Source organism: Schistocerca gregaria, chromosome 2 (genome assembly GCF_023897955.1).
Source record: "Schistocerca gregaria isolate iqSchGreg1 chromosome 2, iqSchGreg1.2, whole genome shotgun sequence".
Classification (NCBI taxonomy): Eukaryota; Metazoa; Arthropoda; class Insecta; order Orthoptera; family Acrididae; genus Schistocerca; species Schistocerca gregaria.
Window position 1 is genome coordinate 153,991,208 of NC_064921.1, and position 26,479 is coordinate 154,017,686.

Genomic DNA, 26,479 nt, shown 5'->3' on the forward strand with positions numbered 1-26,479 from the left:
ACTGTCTCAGCAGATCATCAGTAGGGAAGCGGAGCAAAACCTACTGTACTTCGACGTGAGCCAGGCTGCCATTAAAGTCACTAATCTACGTTTCGGGAGAAAGTTTTCACACGAAATGATAGGTTGGAAATTTTGTCCGTAATTAATGTATTCTGAAACTTAGGTGAACAAGTATCACTGCCAAGCCCGTGCTAGTCTTAACACAGTCACTTACAATCCCTTTCACTCACGTTAGCAAGTTTATGGTGTTACATTTCCCGAAAACGTAATAGCTACAAAAATATGGATTGTTTTTGATTAAGAATGCTCCCCAAATATTAAGTCTGTCGGTACCAAATGCAGTCACAGTTTTTAGCCACCAACCTGCTCGATACGCCACGCGGAATTTATGTCTTTTCTCGTCACAATATTCACTTAAAAATTCCGAAATTTCTACACACCCATCGGAATAATTATGCCGTCACTTTACAACACTTTTGATGTATGAAACACTGCTAGATCCGGCAACCTATCATTTCCATCGGAAATACTACTACACACGTCCGAACTGTTTCATGGCTAGGCTCCGACTCCTCTCTAGAGTACTCCAAGTCTTCTGTACCAGCACAGAAAAGAGCGCGAAGAATATTGCTTTAACATTGGTCATTTTACTCAACATTCTCCCGCGCCTTTCATCAATAACCAAGCGCAAAATAGTAAACCTAACGACTCCACTTTTTACCGATGTAATTCTCTAATATACTGAACTTTTGTTTATACATAAAGTTATTTACTATTATTATTTATACCTGAATTAACTTTCCCTTTACCACAAACTTACTTTACAAATCTATTCTACAAAAATTCGCTTTGTTCACATCCATACTTCCTCGAAATGTTCAAACACTAAATTCCACTACATAACTCGTTAAACAATTATCTTCATATTAACCTTAAATCACACTCACGCATCATTCACACTGATAAAACATATTTATAACATTTTACATACACATCGTACCCGTGCTCTAGGGGTAGCGTCTTCGGTCCCGGGTTCGATCCCCGCCACTGCCTAAATTTTGATAAATAATCAGCATTGGCGACCGAAGACTTCCAGTATAAGAAGTAAGCCTCATTCTGCCAACGGCCTTGTCAAAGAGGGTGGAGGAGCGGATACAGGTTCAGGGCACTCTCTTGTCCTTGGGGTGGGAAATTGCCCCTAAAGGCGGAAGAATCAGCAATGATCAACGACATGAGGATGCAGAAGGCAATGAAAACCACTGCATTAAAGACACGTAACGTGTATCCACAGGACATGTGTCCTGTAGTTGAAGAAGTGTCATGATGAAGTCTACATTGGCAAAAGATCCCGGAATAGCCCCCCATTCGGATCTACGGGAGGCGACTGCCAAGGGAGAGGTTACCATGAGAAAAAGATAGAATAATCGACGAAAGGATAATGCTCTACGAGTCGGGGCGTGGAATGTCAGAAGCTTGAACGTGGTAGGAAAACTAGAAAATCTGAAAAGGGAAATGCAGAGGCTCAATCTAGATATAGTAGGGGTCAGTGAAGTGAAGTGGAAGAAAGACAAGGATTTCTGGTCAGATGAGTATCGGATAATATCACCAGCAGCAGAAAATGGTATAACAGGTGTAGGATTCGTTATGAATAGGAAGGTAAAGCAGAGGGTGTGTTACTGTGAACACTTCACTGACCGGGTTGTTCTAATCAGAATAGACAGCAGACCAAAGCCGACAACGATAGTTCAGGTATACATGCCGACGTCGCAAGCTGAAGATGAACAGATAGAGAAAGTGTATGACGATATTGAAAGGGTAATGCAGTATGTAAAGGGGGACGAAAAACTAATAGTCATGGGCGACTGGAATTCAGTTGTAGGGGAAGGAGTAGAAGAAAAGGTTACAGGAGAATATGGGCTTGGGACAAGGAATGAAAGAGGAGAAAGACTAATTGAGTTCTGTAACAAGTTTCAGCTAGTAATAGCGAATACCCTGTTCAAGAATCACAAGAGGAGGAGGTATACAAGGAAAAGGCCGAGAGATACGGGAAGATTTCAATTAGGTTACATCATGGTCAGACAGAGATTCCGAAATCAGATACTGGATTGTAAGGCGTACCCAGGAGCAGATATAGACTCAGATCACAATATAATAGTGATGAAGAGTAGGCTGAAGTTCAAGACATTAGTCAGGAAGAATCAATACGCAAAGAAATGGGATACGGAAGTTCTAACGAATGACGAGATACGTTTGAAGTTCTCTAACGCTATAGATACAGCAATAAGGAATAGCGCAGTAGGCAACACAGTTGAAGAGGAATGGACGTCTCTAAGAAGGGCCATCAAATAAATTGGGAAAGACTAAATAGGTACAAAGAAGGTAGCTGCGAAGAAACCATGGGTAACAGAAGAAATACTTCAGTTGATTGATGAAAGGAGGAAGTACAAACATGTTCCGGGAAAATCAGGAATACAGAAATACACTCCTGGAAATCGAAAAAAGAACACATTGACACCGGTATGTCAGACCCACCATACTTGCTCCGGACACTGCGAGAGGGCTGTACAAGCAATGATCACACGCACGGCACAGCGGACACACCAGGAACCGCGGTGTTGGCCGTCGAATGGCGCTAGCTGCGCAGCATTTGTGCACCGCCGCCGTCAGTGTCAGCCAGTTTGCCGTGGCATACGGAGCTCCATCGCAGTCTTTAACACTGGTAGCATGCCGCGACAGCGTGGACGTGAACCGTATGTGCAGTTGACGGACTTTGAGCGAGGGCGTATAGTAAGCATGCGGGAGGCCGGGTGGACGTACCGCCGAATTGCTCAACACGTGGGGCGTGACGTCTCCACAGTACATCGATGTTGTCGCCAGTGGTCGGCGGAAGGTGCACGTGCCCGTCGACCTGGGACCGGATCGCAGCGACGCACGGATGCACGCCAAGACTGTAGGATCCTACGCAGTGCCGTAGGGGACCGCACCTCCCACCTCCCAGCAAATTAGGGACACTGTTGCTCCTGGGGTATCGGCGAGGACCTTTCGCAACCGTCTCCATGAAGATGGGCTACGGTCCCGCACACCGTTAGGCCGTCTTCCGCTCACGCCCCAACATCGTGCAGCCCGCCTCCAGTGGTGTCGCGACAGGCGTGAATGGAGGGACGAATGGAGACGTGTCGTCTTCAGCGATGAGAGTCGCTTCTACCTTGGTGCCAATGATGGTCGTATGCGTGTTTGGCGCCGTGCAGGTGAGCGCCACAATCAGGATTGCATACGACCGGGGCCCACAGGGCCAACACCCGGCATCATGGTGTGGGGAGCGATCTCCTACACTCTTTGTACACCTCTGGTGATCGTCGAGGGGACACTGAATAGTGCACGGTACATCCAAACCGTCATCGAACCCATCGTTCTACCATTCCTACATCGGCAAGGGAACTTGCTGTTCCAACAGGACAATGCACGTCCGCATGTATCCCGTGCCACCCAACGTGCTCTAGAAGGTGTAAGTCAACTACCCTGGCCAGCAAGATCTCCAGATCTGTCCCCCATTGAGCATGTTTGGGACTGGATGAAGCGTCGTCTCACGCGGTCTGCATGTCCAGCACGATCGCTGGTCCAACTGAGGCGCCAGGTGGAAATGGCATGGCAAGCCGTTCCACAGGACTACATCCAGCATCTCTACGATCGTCTCCATGGGAGAATAGCAGCCTGCATTGCTGCGAAAGGTGGATATACACTGTACTAGTGCCGACATTGTGCATGCTCTGTTGCCTGTGTCTATGTGCCTGTGGTTCTGTCAGTGTGATCATGTGATGCATCTGACCCCAGGAATGTGTCAATAAAGTTTCCCCTTCCTGGGACAATGAATTCACGGTGTTCTCATTTCAATTTCCAGGAGTGTATTTTAATTCCACTCCTGAACCTTTCTTTTATTTCCATCATTGCTTCTACTAATATCAAATACCGGCCTTAATTTGAGGAAGAAATTTCTGAGGATGTACGTCTGGACTGTGGGAATACCGGAACAGAAGAGTATCGAAGCATTTGAGATGTGGTGCTATAGACGAATTTTGAAAATTAGGTGGACTGATAAGGTAAGGAATGAGGAGGTTCTACGCAGAATCGGAGAGGAAAGGAATATGTGGAAAACACTTATAAGGAGAAGGGACAGGATGATAGGACATCTGCTAAGACATGAGGGAATAACTTCCATGGTACTAGAGGGAGCTGTAGAGGGCAAAAACTGTAGAGGAAGACAGAGATTGGAATACGTCAAGCAAATAATTGAGGACGTAGGTTGCAAGTGCTAGTTTGAGATGAAGAGGTTAGCACAGGAAAGGAATTCGGGGCGGGCCGCATCAAACCAGTCAGTAGACTGATGAAAAAAAAAAAAAAATTAAGACCTTTTGATTCGGTGCATCCGACGCCCCATAGCTATCGTGCTAAGATTAGTTCACTAGCATGTTCCTAAAACTTCCGTAGCACAATTCTCACCCTGTGACATGGATAGTTATCTTGCTGGAAGTTATCATCGTCATTGGCAAAGACATGAAGCGTGAAAGGATGCAGGTGACATGCAATAATGTTCACATAATCCACAGCTGTCACTGTTTCTCGAGTACTACCAAAGGTCTCATGGAAACCCAGGTGAATGTCTGCCATACCAAAATACTGCACCCACCCACCACCAGCATGTGCATGCATATTTAGAGCAGCCGTCCAACTGAATGACGGCTCATATGGACACGTCCCTACGTCCATCGACATCGTGTAACAAGAAACGTGTTCATCCGAGAAGACTACACGTTTCTAATGATTCAATGTGCATTGTCAAATTAACACCTGCAGCCGTCTCTTTTGCCTTTAATTTATTTATGCAACTAGTTTCGGTGTTTTATTAATCTTTAGGCCTCTTGACCCATTTAATTTGGTAGAAATCCAATCCCGTGTGCAGCATAACGGGAGCCAATATTGACCCGTGTCCGCAGCTCTCTGGCTTAACGACACTATCCATCCCTCTGTTCACCATTCGACTACCTGATAAAGAAAGGAATAGCGTCGTGCAAACCAGAGCTCTATGGACTGCGATTATTTAATATTGGCTGCGGTAATGACAACAGACGAGATTCGATTTCTCCCAGTTCAAGTGGGTCAAGGGGCCTTAAAGGTGGCGTAACGAAACATCGGAACTGGTTGCATAAATAAATGAAATGCCAAAGAGACGGTTGTTTTAACTTTTATTTCATATTGAAATTTATTGTCTATAATACAACAAACAGTCACCTATAGCCTTTATTTTACAGTTATTGTTGCCAACTTTCGAACATAGGAGAGAAGCTTCTTTCTTCTTGTTGAAATGCTTGTCTGGAAACAAGGTGGCATAGGGTGTCTTCTGCAGCAGTCCAGTAGTCTCGGTGATACTCAAGTCTTCCAAGCCAAAATGTTTGCATATTGAACAGCCGAAGTCCTTTTAATGATCTACACTGAAGAGGCAAAAAAACTGGTACACCTGCCTACTATCGTGTAGGGCCCCCGCGACCACGCAGAAGTGCCACAACACAACGTGGCATGGACTCGACTAATGTCTGAAGTAATGCTGGAGGGAGCTGACACCATGAATCCTGCAGGGCTGTCCATAAGTCCGTAAGAGTACGAGGGGGTGGAGATCTCTTCTGCACAGCACGTTGTAAGGCATCCCAGATATGCTGAATAACGTTCATGTCTGTGGAGTTTGGGGGCCAGCGGGAGTGTTTAAGCTCGTAAGACTCTTCCTAGAGCAATTCTGGACGTGTGGGGTGTCGCATTGTCCTGATAAAATTGCTCAACTCCGTCGAAATACATAATGGATAAGAAAGGATGCAGGTGACCAGACAGGATGCTTACGTACGTGTCACATGTCAGAGTCGTATATAGACGTGTCAGGGGTGCCATATCACTCCAACTCCACACGATGTTTTACCGCAGTCCTGACATTCATGGTACACACGTGAAATTGTGGTGTGGGAAAATGCCCACTTCATCGCTACCTCGGAGATGTTGTGTCCCATCGGTCGTGCGCCGACTATATCACTACGTTCAAACTCACTTAAATCTTGATAACCTTCCATTGTAGCAGTAGTAACTGATCCAACAACTGGGCCAGACACTTGTCTTATATGGGCATATACGCATACCTATACCAGTTTCATTGGCGCTTCGATGTATTGCAAGGATGGACATACAAAGAACCTTCCATATGCACTACTGGCCATTAAAATTGCTACATCACGAAGATGACATGCTACAGACGCGAAATTTAACCGACAGGAAGAAGATGCTGTGATATGCGAATGATTAGCTTTTCAGAGCAATCACACAAGGATGGCGCCGGTGGCGACACCTACAACGTGCAGACATGAGGAAAGTTTCCAACCGATTTCTCATACACCAACAGCAGTTGACCGGCGTTGCCTGGTGAAACGTTCTTGTGCTGTCTCACATAAGGAGGAGAAATGCGTACCATCACGTTTCTGACTTTGATAAAGGTCGGGTTGTAGCCTATCGCGATTGCTGTTTATCGTATCGCGGCATTGCTGCTCGTGTTGGTCGCGATCCAATGACTGTTAGCAGAATATGAAATCGGTGCGTTCAGGAGGGTAGTACGGAACGCCGTACTGGATCCCAACGGCCTCAAATCACTAGCAGTCGAGATGACAGGCATCTTATGCGCATGGCTGTAACGGATCGTGCAGCCACATCTCGATTCCTGAGTGAACAGATGGGGACGTTTGCAAGACAACAACCAACTGCATGAACAGTTCGACGACGTTTGCAGCAGGATGGACTATCAGCTCTTTTTTCGGATGAATCCAGATTCTGTTTGCAGCATCATGATGGTCGCATCCGTGTTGGGTGACATCGTGGTGAACGCACACTGGAAGTGTGTATTCGCGATCACTATACTGGCGTATCGCCCGGAGTGATGATATGGGCTGCCATTGGTTACACGTTTCGGTCACCTCTTGTTCGCACTGACGGCACTTTGATGTGTTACGACAAGAGGCTCTACCCTTCATTCGATCCCTGCGAAACCCTACATTTCAGTTGGATAATGTACTACTCCATCTTGCAGGTTCTGTAGGGGCCTTTCTGGATACAGAAAATGTTCGACAGCTGCCCTTGCCAGCATATTCTCCAGATCTCTCACCAACTGAAAACGTCTGGTCAATGGTGGCCGAGCAACTGGCTTATCACAATACGCCAGTCACTACTCTTGATGAACTGTGGTATCTTGCTGAAGGTGCATGAGCAGCTGTACCTGTACACGCCATCCAATCTCTGTTTGACTCAATGCCCAAGCGTATCAAGGCCTTTATTACGGCCAGAGGTGGTTGTTCTGGGTACTGATTTCTCAGGATTTATGCACCCAAATTGCGTGAAAATGTAATCACAGGTCAGTTCTAGTATAATATATTTGTCCAATGACTACCCGTTTATCATCTGCATTTCTTCTTGTTGTAGCAATTTTAATGGCCAGTAGTGTGAATGTCACGAGAGGCGGACCTGCCAGCATAAAAGGGGACGGGGTGTACTGTCAATAGACGAGCAGTAACAGCAGAGTGAAGTCAGCAGACCTCAATGACATAGAACGTGGACTAGTTATTTGATGTTACGTGAGTAAAAAAATCCACGACAGACATTTCTAATCTCCTAAAGCTGCCAAAGTCGACTGACGGTGATGTGAATGTGAACTGGAAACGGAAGGAACAACCAGAGCTGTCCTAAAACCGCGGAGACCTCTCGTGATGACGGACAGATCGTACAGTGGACAATTTCATAGACCGGCTGAAAAAAAAAAAACCGCATGACATCAGCGGAAGAAATCACTTGTGAGTTCCAAAGCGCTACCAGTAGTGCTTAGTGAGTTAAAAGTATGGGGCACAATGGTGGAGCAGCTCGCCGTAAGACACACTTTCTAGTAGTCAGCGGTAAATGATGATTGAGGTAGTGTAGAAAGGAGCGCCACTGGACAGTGGATGACTGAAAAAGACTGATTTGGAGTGATGAATAGCGCTGTACCCTGTAGCAATCCGATGGAAGGGTTTCGGTTTGGTGAACCTCTGGAGTACGTTACCTGCAGTTATGTGTAATGACAACGGCGAAGTACAGACATGATGGTTTTACATTTTCAGGGTACTGTTCGTGGTTAGGGTGTGGCCTCCTTATTGCGCTGAAGTAAACGCTAAATGTGGAAGGATGATAGAACGTTTTACAGCATTGTGCACTCCTTTCTTCCACGATTCATGGTCACGCTCGGTAGGCAAGAGAACTTATGTGAAATTTCTGTCAGAGCGGAATTTAGTTGATGGTGCCGGCGGAGGTTCGAGCCCTCCCTCGGGCATGAGTGTGTGTGTTTGTGTGTGTGCGTGTGTGTGTGTTTGTTCTTAGAATAATTTAGGTTACGTACTGTGTAAGCTTAGGGACTGATGACCTTAGCAGGTGAGTCCCATAAGATTTCACACACATTTGAACATTTTTTATTTAGTTGAATTAACGGCCTTTAGATTTGACTGATTTATCGTGTAACCGACGTTTACCAGAATCCTTGCAGCACCCATGTGGATAACCTCACACTTTTCGTTATTTAATGTCAATAGCCAATTTTTAAACCATACAGATATCATTTATAAATCGTTTTGCAATTTGTTATGATCGTCTGATGACTTTATTAGTCTATAAACTATAGCGTCATCTGCAAACACTATAAGGCGGCTGCTCAGATTGTCTCCCAAATCGTTTATGTAGATAAGGAACAGCAAAGGGCCTATAACACTACCTTGTGGAACGCCAGAAATCACTTCTGTTTTACTCGATGACTTTCCGTTAATTACTACGAACTGCGACCTCTTTGACAGGAAGTCACGAATCCAGTCACATAACTAAGGCGATATTCCATAAGCACGCAATTTCACTACAAGTCGCTTGGGTGGTACAGTTTCAAAAGCCTTCCGGAAATCTGGAATACCTTGTCGACAGCATTCATCACGGCGTGCGTTAATGAGCTAGTTGTGTTTCACAAGAATGATGTTTGCTATATCCGCGTTAACTGTGTGTCAGCCGGCCAGCGTGGCCGAGCGGTTCTAGGCGCTTCAGTCTGGAACCGCGCAACCGCTACTGTCGCAGGTTCGAATTCTGCCTCGCGCATGGATGTGTGTGATGTGCTTAGGTTAGTTAGCTTTAAGTTGTTCTAAGTTCTAGGTGACTGATGACCTCAGAAGTTAAGTACCATATATGATCAGAGCCATTTGAACTGTGTGTCAATAGACCGTTTTCGTCGAGGAAATTCGTAATGTTCGAAAACAATATATGTTCCAAAATCCTGCATATTGACGTTAATGATATGGGCATGTAATTTAGTGGATTAATCCTACTGTAAGTGCTATAAAATTAACGGTTTCGAGTTTAGTTAGTCATGAAAGTACAACGTTATTAGCAACTACGAACTCAGGAGAAGGTTGTTTCCTAAAAGTCCGCAGTCTAGTTATCAGAAATTGTACGTTGGAAAATGTGGCGAAACACACGCAACAGCGCCGTTACACAGATGTTACTGGTCGGAAGGTCTAAAGGTCGGAGGGCTGCAGAGGCACCGAGAATCGCCGGTGTCTGCGCGGTAGCGCAGGTGTCAATTTGGTGGCTAATTCTTGCTTATCCGCGACGTGCGATCCAGCCAGCTGTGTCTAACGCTCCTCGGACGCTCCTTGTTCCACGGCCCACGGCACACAATGGTAACCGGTCAGCCAGCGGTAATAGGCGCGCCACCGGTCTGCAACGGCTGTAGGGCGAGGCACTCGGGCATAATGGACATGGCGGAACGTCGCAACGAATCTACACGACTGGCCATTAAAATTGCTACACCACAAACAGACCTGCTACAGACGCCAAATTTAACAGACAGGACGAAGATGCTGTGATATGCAAATCATTAACTTTTCAGAGCATTCATACAATGTTGGCGCCGGTGGCGACACATACAACGTGCTGACATGAGGAAAGTTTCCAACCGATTTCTCATACACAAACAGCAGTTGACCGGCCTTGCCAGGTTAAACGTTGTTGTGATGCCTCATGTAAGGAGGAGAAATGCGTCCCAACACCTTTCTGACTTTGATAAAGGTCGGATTGTAGCCTATCACGATTGCGGTGTATCGTACCGCGACATTGCTGCTCGCGTTGGTCGAGATCCAATGGCTGTTAGCAGAATATGGAATCGGTGGGTTCAGGAGGGTAATACGGAACGCCGTGCTGCATCCCAACGGCCTCCTATCACTAGCAGTTGAGATGACAGACATCTTATTTGCATGGCTGTAACGGATTGTGCAGGCACGTCTCGATCCCTGAGTCAACAGATGGGGACGTTAACAAGACAACAACCATGTGCATCAACAGTTCGACGACGTTTGCAACAGAATGGACTGTCAGCTCGGAGACCATGGCTGCGGTTACCCCTGACGCTGCGTCACACAACAGAAGTGCCTGCGATGGTGTACTCAACAACGAACCTGGGTGCACGAATGGTAAATCGTAATTTTTTCGGATGAATCCAGGTTCTGTTTACAGCATCATGATGGTCGCATCCGTGTTTGGCGATATCGCGGTGAACGCACATCGGAAGCGTGTATTCGTCGTCGCCATACTGGCGTATCACCAGGCGTGATGGTATGGGGTGCCATTGGTTACACGTCTCAGTCACCTCTTGTTCGCATTGACGGCACTTTGAACAGTGGACGTTACATTTCCGATGTGTTACGACCCGTGGCTCTACCCTTCATTCGATCCCTGCGAAACCCTACATTTCAGCAGGATAATCCACGACCGCATGTTGCAGGTAATGTACTGGCCTTTCTGGATACAGAAACTGTTGAACTGCTGCCCTGGCCAGCACGTTCTCCAAATCTCTCACCAATTGAAAACGTCTGGTCAATGGTGGCCGAGCAACTGGCTCGTCACCATACGACAGTCAGTACTGTTGATGAAGTGTGGTATCGTGTTGAAGCTGTATGGGCAGCTGTACCTGTACACGCCATCCAAGATGTGTTTGCGTCAATGCCCAGGCGTGTCCAGGCCGTTATTACAGCTAGAGGTGGTTGTACTAGGTACTGATTTCTCAGTATCTATGCACCCAAAGTACGTGACAATGTAATGACATGTCAGTTCTAGTATAATATATTTGTCCAATGAATACCCGTTTATCTTCTGCATTTCTTCTTGTTGTAGCAATTTCAATGGCCAGTAGTGAACGTATGTCTTAAATGAATACACTGCTCATATCGAAGGCTCACCACCTGAATAACTACACAACTGCCGGGTGGGGCGGTATGGTACCATTCGATGAAAGCTAATACATTGATCGCATTACTAAGGAACTGAAAAAGAAATTTAAAAATGGAATGGTCGTATGACATGTTTGGTAGGGGGAACCCAATTAGGTAGTTCGGTCGCCTGGTGCAAGTCGTTCTGAATGAAACACAAAATTATAAAAAAAATTTAAAAATTTCTATAAAACTTTTAAACATTTTCACAAATTTTCACTAATTTTTTGTACATTGTCTCAATTGAATTTAATATTAAATTTCCTTTCTGAAAGCAACGACCAGTTTCGGTAGCTTAACTTCCATCTACATGTATGAGAACACACAAACCAAAAGTAAAATTGCCGTTAAGTGGCGGATTATGTAAGAATTGCTATTTGCTTGCTTTTAAAAATTTACAGGGAACGAACATGCCACATGTAGCATTACAAATGGAACTAGCAACGGGTAACAGCGTTGCATCGCCCATAATGTTCTTATTTCAAATTTTCAGGTAAAATCCGTTATGTACACCCTAAAACGAACGCATAGGCTGACATATTATGTATCGACAAATGAATAAGAAAATAATTGTTTAGAAGAAAGACTAATTTGTAGAATGCGCCACGCTATCTACAACAGCAATTATTGAAACATATACACTCTGCAGTGAAACGTCTATGTCATTATTTTCGTTACAGTCAGTCACTGCAAACAGAGATTTGCCTACGAGATAACCAAAAGAAGCAACACATGTTTGCTTTTAGTTACCAGACCATAAAAGTAGTAAGATCATTCAAATAATAATAAACGTTTGCTTTTAGTTTTCCCCTCGTCTTATTGTACTGGTTATTATTTATGCTACCCCGTAGTTTACGTTATCTGGTTTTACGACAGTTATCTTTTCTTGATAATAACATTGATTGTTTACTATTTGTTAATTCTATTCAAGTACGCAGCCATATATAATCTGGTCTTTAACGCCATGATTTTAATTTTAACGTTTTAAGCTAATTTACAATGTTATTTACTATTGCACGACCTCTCTCACTCGAAAGCTTGTTTTAGTCGAAGTGTTAATGTACATGATTCTAGTGCATTAGCTGTACATATGTGAAGAAGTACACCATGATGACTTCCACGTAGTGCATGTTTTTCTTCTTCTTCTTCTTCTTCTTCTTCTCTTCAGGTATTAGGGTAATTTGCCTGTTACAGTAGCTATCGCTGCCGGTGTCGCCTCTGTCTTTCCTTCCTTTGCTGTTATAGTTTACAGCCTTTAAGGGGAGTCTGTCACTGTCCATTATTTCTAGGTGTTTGTTCCATTTTCTCCTGACATAGAACATTATCGTTTAGACTAAAACTTTTCGGTTCTTCTCTAATATCTTGTTTCCTTAGTGTGTCTTCTACTGTGCAGCCTTTAACGTGTCTCAGGAATTTCATTTCTTATGACTGAATACGACTTTCTTACTTTTTGCTAATCACCAAGGTCTCCCTACCATAGAGCAGTTTGGGGACTGAAGTTGTTTTGCAGAATTTGGGTAGATTTCCTACTTAAATTTTTAAGATTTCCGTTAATTGTTCCACATACCTGGCTGACTTTACTAAGCTTAATTTTTGTATCTTTGCGACCGCCGTATGTCACCTCACATCCTAAGTAACTGAAGTGGTTTACTTGCTCTAAAATCTTCTGATCTACCACTATTTTGGTTGTAATGTGTTCTTTCCCCCATGAAGGCCATTGTCTTAGATTTTCTGTTGAGAACTCCATGTCAAATTTCTCACTTACTTGTTTCAGTAAGTAAATTCCTTTCTGAAGGCCCTCTTCTTTCTGTGCTATGACCACTGCATCGTTGGCGCATAGCAAGTTATTTAAAAGGGTCCTTTTCTCTAGGTATACAACTTTTTAGAACACGCATTATTTAACATATGTAAATGTATGTAAACAAAGTTGGGTAGATGCTGCAGCCTTGTCGTACTCCTTTGTTAGTTGGTATTTCATTAGGAATTTTTCCGTTTACGTCTGTAGTGATAGTCGTGTTGTCATCCAAACTTTTTATCGCATTTGCTGATTGTTTCAGATACCCTCGATTCGTCAGTATCGTCCAAATTTTCTACTTATTGAAGGTGTCAAAATCATTTTAAAAATCTATTAGAGCAAAGTATATGGCTATATTAGATTATCTGTTTTTTTTTATCTGCTGTTTCCTATAACCCATTTGTTCCTCATGCAATATTGCTTCCGTTACGTTCTTTAAGTCTTGTGCTTAAAAATCTTAGCGTATGTCTTGAATGCTGGGTCTAGTAAACGTATCCCTCCATAGCTGCTGCACAGGCTTTTGCCCCTTTTTTTAGAAACTGATATCAGTCTAGCAACCTTCCAGTCCTGGGGGGACAGCTTGTTCTTCCAACAGTCGTCTAAGAGATGTAGCAGTCGTAGAGGCAGCGTCATGCCTCCATATTTTAGCAATTCAACATTAATACCACCTCTTCTTGTCGCTTTTCTGTTCTTAATTGATGTTCAGGCAGATTTTATTTCGTCAGACTGCATTTCGTCTTTCAGCTTCTTGTGGTGTAACAACGTACCACAATTCCTTGTAATAATTTATCCACAACTCTTCTTCAGTACCTTGTATTTCTATCTTTTCTTTTTGTGTTGTGCTTAAAGCTTTTAAAAACTTATAGGCCGTTTGCTGTCTCCTGTCAACATCATTCTAGATATTAGAAATAAATCTATCTCAATATTCGTGGTTTGCTTTCATACTACACATTTAGCAATCTTTCTTCTCTCCTTATAGTATTGCGTGAACTGTGGGGGTTCTTTAAGTATTTTATGTATGCACCCTGCTTTTCTTTGGCAGCATTTCTTCCATAATTTTTGGCCCTTTCTTTTCCTTATTTTTTCCTTTTTACAGAGAACTCCTGCTACTCTACACAGGGTAACTCAAACTAGCACGAGAAATAGCGTCTAAAAAGTGCTACTGACGTGTGGTTTTCACAGAATGCATCGATGGTCAGGGACTCGTATTGTTAGCCTATCAACAGATGATGATAATATTTGAAAAGTGTATTTCTTATGCAAACATACGCTTTTTTAAATGGAACAATGCCTATTGACATTAACAAACTAAAATTAAGCTAAATTAGAATGTAAGCGGTGTTTGTTAAGCAGTCTAGTATGAGTCCTTGTAAGTAGGCTGTTTAAATTTTTATGTTGGTAACGCCACGTAGCGCTCTGTATGAAAATCACTAACTGTGCTGTGTGCACTCTGTGGTTGGTTTACATTGTTGGAATATTTGCTATTGTAGTGTTAGGCAGTTGGATGTGAACAGCGTGTAGCGTTGCGCAGTTGGAGGTGAGCCGCCAGCAGTGGTGGGGAAAGAGGTGGCAGAATTTTGAGAGCGGACAATCTGGACGTGTGTCCATCAGAATAAATTTGTGATATTGGATACCATGAAATGATATATATATGATGACTTTTGAACATTATTAAGGTAAATACATTGTTTTTTCTCTATCAAAATCTTGCATTTGCTAACTACGCCTATCAGTAGTTAGTGCCTTCCGTAGTTTGAATCTTTTATTTAGCTGGCAATACTTGCGCTCTCTGTATTGCAGTATTGCAGTAGTTCGAGTAACGAAGATTTTTGTGAGGTAAATGATACATGAAAGGTATAGGTTACTGTCAGTCAGGGCCATTTTTTTGTAGGGATTATTGAAAGTCAGGTTGCGTTGCGCTAAAAATATTGAGTGTCAGTTTAGCGTTGATCAGAATAAGTAAAGAGAGAAATGTCTGAGTACGTTCAGTTTTGCTCAGCTGTTTGAAAATCAAATAACGTAGAGGTTTTGCAGCACTGTCATGTAAAGGATGAAACATCCACATAGCAATAATTTTATACGAGATATCACGCTCCGCGAAGTTTCCACACTGCCAATTTTTTGTGCCATTCAGCCTGCGTAGTTGCTAGCTACGATGTTGTTATGTTCCTTTACATTGTGCCTGTGTGTTCCTGCAGTGTACTGCGACTTGCTAGTCAGTGTGTAACAGTCCAAACAGTAGATCGTGAGTGACGACGGGATTTAGCAATGCAGAAAATGCCGACATGCTCATGGCGTATAGAGAGTATAGCAAGATTGCAATTCTTTATCGAATAAATATCAACCATGTCGGCAACTATTTACCAACCTCTTCAACTAGTTACATGGAAGTGCTGATGTAAATATAGACAACGTAACAGAAGGGAACAAGAGATGATAGAAGAGGCGGAAATTAATGTCCTTGGTGCTGTTGCAGCTGATCCGCACGTTGGCTCCCACACAGTCACACAAGGGAGTGGCATGAATCAGTGAAGTGTCCTTCGCATTCTCCGTCTGCATAGGGTCCATACCTATCACATCTTTCTCCAACAAGAGCTGCACGGAAACGATAATGCGAATCGTGTTAACTTGTGTACTTGGACATTAAGGCAGAATACTCCGGATGTATGTGTGATGAAGCCACATTTAATGACCACGGCCAGGTAAAACGCTGAAACGTTCAGTATTGGTCTGTTGACAGTCCCCGTTGGCTTCGTCATGTGGAACGTCAGAGTCCATGTATTCCAAACGTGTGGTGTCGGGTGGTGAACCATCAGCTCATATGTGAGCTACCACACATCAGTGTGAGAACTTTTCAACATACAGTATGTCGTAAACGACACGCGCTAGAATCATAGCAACAAACACCCCTGTCATTTCTATTTACCCATCTTTTAGCCTGTTGATGTCAATAGGCGTTATTTCATTTAAAAAAGGGTATCTTGCCCAAAAAAATACACTTTCTAAGTATTATTACAATCTGTTGTTTGGTCAACTATGAGAGTCTGACTATGAACCCATCCTGCGGAAAACCGCACAGCAACAGCCCTTTCCATTTCCGCAATATTTGCGGCGCAAGTTTTAAATGATTTATCCTGTAGATCACATTCTTTAGATTTTGCCATTCCTCTGTATTGCCTTTATTTGGCAACTTTGCTAGTTATTAATTTAATCTGCTTTGGTAAAAATGTTTGATGATGTCCTCTTGCAGCAAGTATACAGTATTTTATAAACGCTTTGATCTTGTTGCCTACTTATTTGTTTTGTCATTTTTTTCCATTTCGCAAAAATATCTGCTCCGTAAGTTAACGGAAATATTATACAGAGGAAATTTTCTATTTTATCATTCGGTTATATTTCAACGTACGTCCACTACAACATGTAACCCAGTAAGTTTGAATAATTATTCTATTCGTGACCAGTTATAATTGTAACATGTTTTCACTGTTAACCTGTTTCGGTAGTCACTATTTCCCTACTGAATAAGACTTTTTATAAAGTTCAAAACAATGGCCAAACGCTTTAAATAAACATTACAGTTAGCACGTAATTGGCTGTTTATTATTTTCTCACTAAGACATGCATTTGTTAGAGATTTAAAGCTTATATACCAGAATGCTGAATTTCATCATAGCATTCGTTACAGTTATTAAATTGTGTGAAATATGTACTTCTCATAGGAAATATTAATATGACGATTCTCAGTTAGGTTGAAGATCAAGTAAGCGACTTCATATAGGTAAACGATTCCAATTAAAAACTGAAGTAGGAAAGATCAGTTAGTTAGTGTATTAACACGGAATAAAATACAATGATCCTATTCTTATATAAAACTAATGCAGTCACAGCACCGTAGGTTACTGTGATGTGCGGTAGACAGCCATAAGTTTTTTTCGATGCCAAGGTGTATAATTATCTAGCATTTGCCACTTGCTCCCACACTGATACAGTTGACGACGTCAGTGTTCTTTTATACTGGTAACATCCTTCATTTTAAGCATTGGACTACGCCAGTGAACAGTGTAGTAAGTACAGAATATGGACTGACAGTAAATCGAAGTAAGACAAAAGCGATGAGGAATAGCAGAAATGAGAACAGCGAGAAACTTAATACCGGGATTGATGGTAGCGAAGTAGTTGAAGTTAAGGAATTGTACTAACTAGGCACAAAATAACCAATGACGGATGGAGCAATGAGGACATCAAAAGCAAAGTAGCTCTTGCAATAAGGGCGTAACTGGCCAAGAGAAGTCTACTAGTATGAAATATAGATGATAATTTGAGGAATAAATTTCTGAGAATATGTGTGTGGAGCACAGCAGTGTATGGTAGTGAAACATGGACGGTGCGAAACGCATAACAGAAGAGAATCGAAACATTTGAGATGTGGTGCTGTTGAAAATTGGATGGACTGATAAGGTAAGGAATGAGGAGGTTCTGCGCAGAATCGGATAGGAAAGGGATATGTGGAAAAAACATACAAGAAGTAGTACGATAGGACAGCTATGAAGACATCAGGGAATAACTTCCATGGTGCTAGAGGGAGCTGTAGAGGCTAAAAACTGTAAACAGAGACAGAAATGCCTGCAGCAGATAATTGAGGACGTAGGCTGCAAGTGCAACTCTGAGATGAAGAGTAGAGGAATTCGTGGCGGGCCGCATCTAACCAGTCAGAAGATGATCTGGTGGAAAGGGTGTACAACATTCTCCACTTGTTTGCCGATGACCCTGTGGTGAAGGGAAACACTGTCGACGCTGAGTGACGGTAGGACACAAAATGAGTTAGACAAAATATGCAGATGAGGAGGAAAAAGAAACCCTTAAAGCTCGAATAAATCATTAGTAGTGAGCTGGTTCGCACAGTCACGTTGATTAAATATCTAGGCGTAACGTTGCAAATCGATAAGATACGGAACGAGCATTCGAGAGTCGTAGTAGGGAAGGTGATTGGTCTACTTCGGTTTATTGGCGGAATATTAGAAACGTGTGTACACCGCATACAGGAGAGTAGTGCTACCCTTTCTACAGTACTGCTCGAGTGTTTGGGATCCGCACCAGATCAGATTGAAGAAAGACATCGAAGCACTTCAGAGGAGGGCTGAACGATTAAACTGGTAAGTTCGAGGAACACGCAAGTATTATGGTGATGCTTCAGGAACTGAAATGGGAATCCCTGAAGGAAAGGAGATGTCCTGTTTGAGAAACACTATTGAGAAAATGGGATGAGAAGTTTCGCTTTTTTTGTATTGTTTCACCCATACATGTTTCAGCACTCTTGTACTATCGTCAGTGGGTTCAATTTTTACAGTCAAAAATAAAAATTGAACCCACTGACGATAGCACAAGAGTGCTGAAACATGTATGGCTGAAACAAAACAAAGGAAGGTGCCTTGCATAAAGCGGAACTTCTCATCCCATTTTCGTAACAGGCACGGATACAAAAACAAGTACTGCATCACAAGATGATTGCTATTGAGAACATTTTCAGAACAGGCAACTGAAGCTGACTGAAGAAAAATTGTACTACCAGCAATGTACATTTCGCATAAGGACCACAAAGATAAGATAAGAGAAATTATCGTTCGTGAAGAAACATACAGATTGTCGCTTTTCCCTCGCTCTATTTGCGAGCGGAACGGGAAAGGAAATGACTAGTTGTGGTACCCCGTACCGTATCCTCCGCCATGCGCCGTACGGTAACTTGCGGAGTATGTATGTAGTTGTATACGTGGAATGAGAGAGACCCGTCTACTCGAGTTGTCGGCTGCAACGAACACAGGTGTACCCTTGACGTCTCCATGCTGTTATCTAGGTACTACTTCCTTTCTACAAGGAACAGGAAAAATGAAGAAGTAAAGTAGAGCGAAGAGCAGCTCCATATTCTACGTTTTATGGTGAAACAAATGCAAAGCGAACAGCAATACGGTGTCCGGGAGCGACAATAAGATGAGTTTAGAGCAGCCGCGGGAAAGGAGCCAATAACAAAAAAACTCCTACGAATGTTCCAATCACATCTGCGTGAAAAACAAGTTATCTAAAGGGAATTTCAAAGAAAATAAGAAAGAGGCAAAAAGCAATCAAACACACAAGGGCCGATAAGCACGCTTCGCGGGAGTGTGCTGGAGAAAGGAACTCTTTAATCAAATCCTGTTTGTTGTTTAATGGATCCCTCTGTGAACGGAGACCACACAGTTTCACGTTTCTGCAGTATTTCAATGTTTTTCTGGTGCCGTGGATGCAAATTGATGATGTTCACCGTTTGATTTAATCACATGCAGTCAATTAATTTCTTGGGCAGCACACTGAAAGCCTACCACTGTCTTGAGACATTATGTTAAATTTTTGCCCTCTTTTTAGCCAATTTTCTGACATGATTTCCTAATAACGCAGTATACTAGGAAATTTTAATGACAATGGAAGTGTTTTCGCAACCGCAACGGAAATTTAACAGAAAAGATTCTAGAGGAAGGAGACTGATAAGATTTAATCAGGAGTGCTGTCCCATTATTGAATAGACGTGCAACGAGCGTCATATTGTAGATTAAACTCGCGAGAGGCAAATCTATTTGACATCTACTGGAAGTAAGCACTCACGGCAAGAAATTTCAAATCCTAATAAACAATTACGAAACATATGTAGAGAAATCTATCTGATAACTATGAATGCCACGAAAGACAGCATACGAGTGCGTAGTCAATTAAAGCAGGTGCATTTCTCATCAAAACAAATCCGTAAAGGGCTAAGATACCATGAAAAAACCCATTACTGAAGCAAACATATAAACCGACGTGCCTGTAAATTCAAACAGAAGAATTTTTTAATACAATGAAAAGACGAATGTAAACTGTGGTAAAATGATATTGTATTATTGAAAAATTTTATTTAGAGCATAGGTGAATCCATGTGGGTGATTATAACTGAGCTCCTATTTTTCCAGATAGTCATCAGGGTGGTAGTTACTTAATAAGACGTAAAAATAATGCAATGAAAGGAAGATACTGGGAGCTAAAAGAAACGATAATGCTGAATAAAGGTTGAAAACTGAAAAACTAACTGATGTAATGAGGAAGTGAAGACTACACTTTTTGGACATATATTCAGAATGGATAACAACTGACTAACCAAGCGGATATTCAAGTTGCTCAATAGCTACAAATCCAAGCCCCCGTGGCTGATAGAGACTGAAAAGGATACGGAAAACGCTGGAATTATAATAGACACAACAGAAAATAGAACACATTTCAGAAAGGCAGTTCAAAAGGCAGAATTTCAGGAGAGAAAGGAAGCAACTAGATGAAAGTGGACTCAAAAAGAAAGAGAGCAACACTCTAAGAGGATGAAGGGAATTTGGAAACTAAGGCAATCTGATACAATGAGGAGTAGCCAAAGTTGTTTCATCGTACCCTCTAAATGGGTTATTCGAAAGAAGAAGAAGAAAGCGTTTCTCCTACTTTCAGCTGCTAGAGAAAGTATTCGAATGCCAGCGGTTTTCACGGATGTGTTAATCACAAACGAGCTTCTCTATTTCCTTGGCTCATGTTTATACACTGATCAGAAATCAATACTGACGTACATTGCAATCTGAAACAAATACGCAGTGCGAGAGATTACTGTGTATAGACGTGACTCGAAAGCAATTCGATCAGCGAGAAACGGAAGTGGTAAACAGGATAAAGCCAAAAACACACACCTAAATACATGGAGCAGGAACCAGGGAACTGCACCAGAGCACCAGAGTGTTCCTACAACGCAAAAGCCGAGCCCAGAGTGGTTGCCTGTGGCGACAACATCGACTGAGACTAAAATTTTTGCTCAAAGCACTCGGATTCCATCAGTCCAAAGTCCTTAAGTTAAGCGAGACATCCCATGCACAGCTACCCAAAGATAGCGCACACGCTGCGAGGCAGTGGAGCCTCTTCAAACCAAGGAGGTTAGAATATACGGTAATGTCCAGAGATCGCGGTGCCACAGCAAAGATGGCAACGTCAGTGATACCAAAGACATTAGCGAGGGTTCGCTAGAATCTTGCAACATCGAATGGGAGACACACAGAAGACCACGCCCTCTCAGCAAGAACAGCGCCCTGACACTGAGGTCAATGTAGTGTTAAGGCATGCAATAGCTTGTCCCCAGTTCGAGATACAGCAGGCAACATCATAACGTAGGACCAAAGAGCAGTTAAAGTTTCAGATGAACCTGCGCTGTTGTTAATGTTGAACATTGCACCACAAGAGAATAGTTCGTTAATTAGTACATCAAATAATTCTTACATAATCAACAACAGTAGCAAGTTATCAAGCAGTTCTGTAGCAAAGTAGCGTGGCAGAGTCAAGTAAATCTCTTGTCGATTTATGTAATAAAGTGAACTAATATTTCATGTGTTTTAGGGTGATGAGCCTTATCCCAGAGCGACCATAGAACCCGCAGTTACGACTATACGAAAGTAGTTTCGTCTGGCCACAACAGAATAAAGGCGAGATGGCGTTATCTGTGTCAAGTACAGACATCAGTTGAAGCCTCTCCGCCATCTTGATGAGTCTTTGAAGTCTGTTGGTCTGTTACAAGTCCTGTGTCAAACATACCCCCTCAGCGTTAAAGCGCTGAATTGACAGTCACTTCCGAGTATGTACTTTGAAATTATGTACTTTTGTGGATGAATTCTCATCATCAAACAGTTGAAAACTTCATTTTAGCGCCAATTCTCACTCGTCGAGAACGCAGTATACATCGCGACAAAACAGCCCAACATTTTATTCCTGTTTTAAGTGAGGCCGAAGACCAGTACTTCAATACGAACACTTCACTAAGACATAATATGGCAGAGGCAGGCATTACCTTTTTTTACGTCCGAAACGTAGTTTAGAACGAAAATAAAGACAGACGAGCGACCCTTTCGTAAATCTGCGTAGATAGCCGATGCGGTTCAAATAAAGTTACAGTAATTGTATCACGCATTTATTTAGAAGCATCTAGATGTGGAAGACGGTGATGTAATGACTTTTCTCCGAGACCACGTTAGTTACTTGCTATGGCACCGTTCGTCCCTGAACTTGACGAAGTTATTCCTTGATCCCTCAACAGATATCCTATCATCTTGTCCCTTCTTCAAGTTTCTCTCTTCGCCGAATCTAGGGACAACTTCCTCATTCCTTTCCAGTCCATCTGATTTTAAAAGTTCTTCTTCAGCACCACATTTCAAACGCTTCAATTTACTACCATAAGGTACCGTACTCTAAACTTACATTCTCAGAAATATTTGTTACTAGCAGACTTCTCTTGACCAGGAATGCCTTCTTTATCTGCCCTAATCCGCTTTCTGTATCACTTTTGCTTCGTCCATCATGTGTAATTTTTTTCGAAGGTAGCATAATTCCTCAATTTTGTTTACATATGATCCCAAATTTTGATATCAATTTATCGCTACCATTTATGGATCTCCTTCATTCTTTTCATCTTAATTCGGTTCACTTTCAGTCAGTATTCTGTGCTCATTAGACAGTTTATTCGATTCTGTGTGTCCTGTAATCATTCTTCATTCTCTCTAAGCGAACCTTACCATTGCCATCCTTTCATCACCTATTTTATCATTACAATTTAAAGTATTGGTAATTGTAATAGCTAGGTATTTGTTGAACTGACAGCCGTTGGAGCCGGCCGATGTTGCCGTGCGGTTCTGGGCGCTTCTGTCTGGAACAGCGTGACCGCTACGGTCGCAGGTTCGAATCCTGCCTCGGGCATGGATGTGTGTGATGTCCTTAGGTTAGTTAGGTTTAAGTAGTTCTAAGTTTTAGGGGACTGATGACCACAGATGTTAAGTCCCATAGTGCTCAGAGCCATTTGAACCATTTGAACAGCCATTAGACTTGTGTGATTTACTGTGTAACCTAAATTTTTAGGATTACTTTTAGTACTCATGTGGTTGACTTCACACTTTTCATTATGTAAGATAATTGCCATTCTTAGCACCGTTTAGATATTTTGTCTAAATCATTTTCCAATTGATTTTGATCTCCTGATGAGTTTACTACACGGTAAAAGTCAGCATCATCTGCGAACAATCTAAGAGGACTGCTCAGAATATGTTTTAAATCATATATGTAGATTAAGAACAGAAGATATGACTTCTATTTTACTTGATGACTTTCTGTCAATTACTACCAACTATGACCTTTCGACAGGAAATAACGAAACCAGTCGCAAAACTGTGACAATATTCTATAGGCACACAGTCTGGTTAGAAGCCGTTTGTTGGGAACGACTTCAAAAGACTCCTGGAAGCCTGCAAATATATAACCAGTTTCAGGTCCTCTGTCGATCGCACCTATTACTTCGTGTGAATAAGTAGCCTGTTATGCTGCACGAGGACGATATTTTCTGAATTGGTGCTGACTATATACCAGTAGATTGTTTCTTTCAAGATAATTCATAATGTTCCAACCCAGAATATGTTCCGAAATCCTACTCCAAACCGACGACAGTGGTATCTGTTTGTAATTCAGTGGATTACTCCCATTTCCTTTCTTCAGTATTGGTGTGACCTGTACAGTTTTCCAATTCACAGTTAGTAATCTTTCGTCGAGCGAATTTTCTGTTCAGTTCTTCTGTATACTATTCTTGTCTGCAACTTGGAGGAACGAGCTGTTAAGCTGATTGTGCGATAATTCTTTCACTTATCTGCCCTTGCTGTCTTCGAAACTGTATCAATGATACTTTTCCGAAAGTCTGACTCCAGAGTCATAGATCGTATACACCAATTCGAATAGTCGTCTCGTTGTCACTTCCCCCTATAGTTTCAGACGGACCGTGTGGGCGATGTCTGTCCCGTCTGCCTTATTTGACCGCCAGCTTTTTAAAACTCTGTTAAGTTCTGGCTCTAATTTTGGATCTTCCATGTCTTCCATATCGACTCCCATTCCTTCCTTAGTCAGATAAGTCCACAAGTAAATGAAATTTTCAGTCGACCTTTGGTAGAAGGAAAAGAAGGCTCGCATAGTATTGTTGGAGGATCCCCGAGGAGTAGTTTCAGCAGCCTACATAGAAATAGTTTTCTTCCTCCACGTACAGTAGTCCTTTTCTTAATGTTATTTGGAAGTCGTGTATTAAGCATATATGTCGAGTGTAGATATTAGTCGAATAACAGCATGGCGCACAACGAGATTAGTATGTCCATCCGACGGACTAATTGCAATCAACAGTTTCAAGTGCCCTCACTACATGAGACATTGCAGAGAGGTTTGGAATTTAATCCAGGGCATTGGCGCCGATTCTAGCGGTCAGAAACTTTAAGATGTTGCCACTCAGTTCACAAAGCCATTCAAGATAGTAACTGACTGAAGCCTTCTAACACAATAATACACACAAGAACACCAAGACAAATGATAGTTATTTCTCTCTTAGTCTATTTTCTCATATATTTATTGATGAAACACTTCGTTGTACCTTTCGTGTTTCATTTCCTAAATTTGTGCTTACAGTCTCCAGTGTAGTGTCGCTGGTGACTTCAACGCCTGTAAAGAAGAGCAACATTTTTGTCCAGTCTTTGTTAACAAAACCTAAATTTAGTACTTGAGAAAAATTACTTCATCATAATGTAGAAAGCAATCAAAACTGTGTCATTACAACTGGTCAGAACACATGTGTACCCTGCTCTGGTAATAGTTAGGGGATTCGTTATGTATGTACCGTTATCATTTTTTACATTTAAAATGTCATGATAATCTCTCCACTGGCAAAACATCCCGTATCCTCCGGAGGCGACTGCCAAAGGGGCGGTGACCATGAGCAAAAGATTGAAAAATCAACGAAAGGTTAACGTTCTGCCAATCACAGCGTGGGATTTCTGAAGCTTGAACTTGGTAGGGCCACTAGAAAATCTGAAAATGGAAATGCTAAAACTGTATCTAGACACATTGGAGGTTATGAATTAAATGGAAAGAAGACAAAGGTTTCTGGTCAGACGCGTATGGAATAATATCAATGCGAGTAGGAAATAATACAACGGGAGTAGAATTAACTATGAATACGAAGGTAGGACAAAGAGTGAGTTACTGTGAGCAGTTTGGTGATAGGGTTGTCCTCATCGGAATAGAGTGAAAACCAACACCGAAAACAATAGTACAGGCATTCACGCCAACTTCGCTAGCTGAAGATGAAGAAATAGAGAAAGTATATGAGAATATTGAACGGGTAATTCATTACGTAAAGGAATATGAAAACTTAGTAGTCATGGGGGACTGGAATGCAGTTGCAGGGGAAGGAATCGAAGAAAGGGTTACGGGAGAATGTGGGCTTGGTATAGGAATGGGAGAGGAGAACGACTAAAGCAGTTCTGCGGTAAACTTCAGCTATTCGTAGCGAATACTCGGTTTAAGAACCACAAAATGAAGAGTTATACGTCGAAAAGGTCAGGAGACACGGGAAGATTCCAGTTAGATTACATCATCTTCCGTAATTAGATACTGGATTGTAAGGCGTACCCAAGAGCAGATACAGACTCGAATCACAATTTAGTGACGATGAAGAGTAGATTGAAATTTAAAAGGTTAGTCAGCAACAACCAGTGCCCAACAATGAGGGATGCGGAATTACTAAGGAATAAAGAGGCAGACTTGAAGTTCTCTGAGGCCATAGATACTGCGGTAATGATTAATTCAGTAGGCACAACAACTTAACAGGAATGGACACCTTTAAAAAGGGCAATCATAGAAGTTGGAAGGAAAACCGTAGGTACAAAGAAAGTAACTGCGAAGGAATCATGGGGAACAAAAGAAATATTTCATTTGATCGACGAAAGAAGGATCAAAAATGTTCAGAGAAATCCGGGAATGCAAAAACACAAGTCACTTGGGAATGAAATAAGTAGGAATGAAATAAATAGGAAGTACGGGGAAGCTAAGGCGAACTGGTTGCATGAAAAATGTGAACAAACCGAAATAAAAGATTGTCGGAAGAACTGAATTAGCATACAGAAAAGTCAAAATAACCTTTGGTCAATTTAAAGGCAAGAGCTGTAACATTAAGAGTGCAATGGGAATTCCACAATTAAATGCATAGGTGAGTGCGTTGAAGGCCCCCGTGAGAGACTGCTGAGCTGATGCTGCGAACGGCTCAGAATAAGAGGAAATTTCAGCTGTTAGCTTCTCAGAGGATGTGGAGTTCTACTGCGTAGCTTAATGGTGATATCGTCTTCTTGGGCGACAGAGTATCCGTTATTATTTTCCTCAGTAGTGTAGGTAAGTTAGAGGATTTAAGAAGGTAAATGTATAGTTTAATCAGACGTAGTTCGAATTACTG